Here is a 1822-nt window from a genome sequence, read left to right as displayed (position 1 = left end):
GAGACACAATCCCAGCCCATCACCTCTCTGGGCGCAGCTCCAAGGGTCCGGCCCCTGCCACACTGCCTACACCACCGTTTCTGACCTCCTCGGGACCTGAGCCACTCTCGTTGAATGACGACCGTGTGGCCGGGATGCTTTATAGAAATGAACTCAGGGAACACACGCCTTGCAGGTGGCCGTGATTGGGAGTTCTGGCTTAGAAGTGAGGAGCAGAGGTTCAGAAATCTGTGCCCAAGTCCATCCAGATGTGCCTCTGAACTCACTGCTTTCCGTATCGCTACATCCATTGGCCAATTCATTCTGCCCCGGCCTGTCCCTCTCCTTATGTCACTTGCCTAGTCCCATGGCAGGCTGTGTAAGGACAGATCCATGTCCCAAGGAGGCTGTGGAGCACAGCTATATGGTGGCTTTCTTGTCGTTTAGGGGCAGAATGGAGGGTAGCATTGCAAATCTTACGCCAGTGGTGACCTCTTTTTATATCTGGGATACAGCAAGCCCGTGTAACATGCACATATCAAGAGTGAAGCTGAGCGCCAGTTGGAACTGACTATAGGAATCAGCAGCCCAAAAAGAGAATAAACATGGCTTCAATGGGGAGGAAAGAAGAGCAGAGAATCACTGGGAACCCCTGAAGGTAGTCCAACAGAGGCTATCGAGGGCTGGGACACGGCCACAGGCTTCGGTGGTTCCCATCTGGGCAATGGACACACCACCATTCGCCATGTGGCAGATCCGCTGGGAGACATCTCTAAGAGAAGTGGGTTTGTGAATCCACAGCATAGTTCTTGTCACACAATAATGTAGCCATGTGATTTCTCCTCCCCTCTTCTGTCTTCTCACCCTTGTTCTTTCCCTCGGCCTGGAAGGGCTTTCTACCTTATGCGTGCCTGGGCAGGAGAAGTGTGTGGACATCCACCTGACACCATGTTTCACACTGCAAAGGTGGGAGGGACCAAGGGCGTCATGGGGACAGGCTCTCACCGCCAGTGTGGCTCTGGCCGCTCTCTGCAATCTTGCCTTATCTCCTTCTCTGGCAGGAGGTCCGGCAAGGCTGGCCTGGCCAGTGCCACCTGGTGAAGACGGAGTGGCAGGTAGGCGTCCGCCCCTCCGTGAGCAGCCTTTGCATCCAGTTCTGAAGGCCAACTGAGCTCCAGGGGGGTGACAGGGCTGGGATGGGCTTGCTGGAGAGGTCCTACGAGGAGGTAAGAGGGAAAAGGGTGCCAGCAGCTCCCGGTGATGGCACGGGCAGACCTAACGCTTTTTGGGTCTCAGGAATCATGAACCTGCCTGGGGGCGAAGCTCTTCCTGAGCCTGGGATGAGGGACTCTGGCAGGACTTGAGCAGGAAACCTGGTTCTGAGTCTTCAGAGAAGACCCGTGGAAGAAGGGCATAGGGAACGTGCAGAGGTAGGACTGGAACCTTCTCTACGGCGGCCAGCTGGAGCTGCGGCTCTGCCTCCTCCTTCCCTTGCAGGACCATTCGATGGGCCCTTCCTGCTCCTTCCCTTTACAACAAGAAGCAAGTTGGGGTTGAGACTACAACAGCAGGGCTCTCCTCTCGCGTCACCATTCACGGAGGCAAAGACCTGAGCCCCTGTCGGCCTCTCTCAGGAGCTCAGGGAGCTTGGGAGCTCGGGGAGCTCCGGAGCTCGAGAGCAGGAATTCCTGCAACATCTTCCCACACTCTTCCCCTCCTCCGAAAGAGCATCACACGTGCCACACGGCTTCGTCATCGCCTATTTGCGGCTGAACCCTGCCGTAGGTACACAGCGCAAGCGAATTCAACGGCAGGTGCCCAAAGAAAACGTTACATAAAAAAT

Source organism: Mustela putorius, unplaced genomic scaffold (genome assembly GCF_011764305.1).
Source record: "Mustela putorius furo isolate JIRA1106 unplaced genomic scaffold, ASM1176430v1.1 tig00003942_pilon_pilon_pilon, whole genome shotgun sequence".
In the NCBI taxonomy this organism is placed as follows: Eukaryota; Metazoa; Chordata; class Mammalia; order Carnivora; family Mustelidae; genus Mustela; species Mustela putorius.
The sequence above is the reverse complement of the archived record's forward strand: the minus strand, read 5'-3'. Positions refer to the sequence as shown.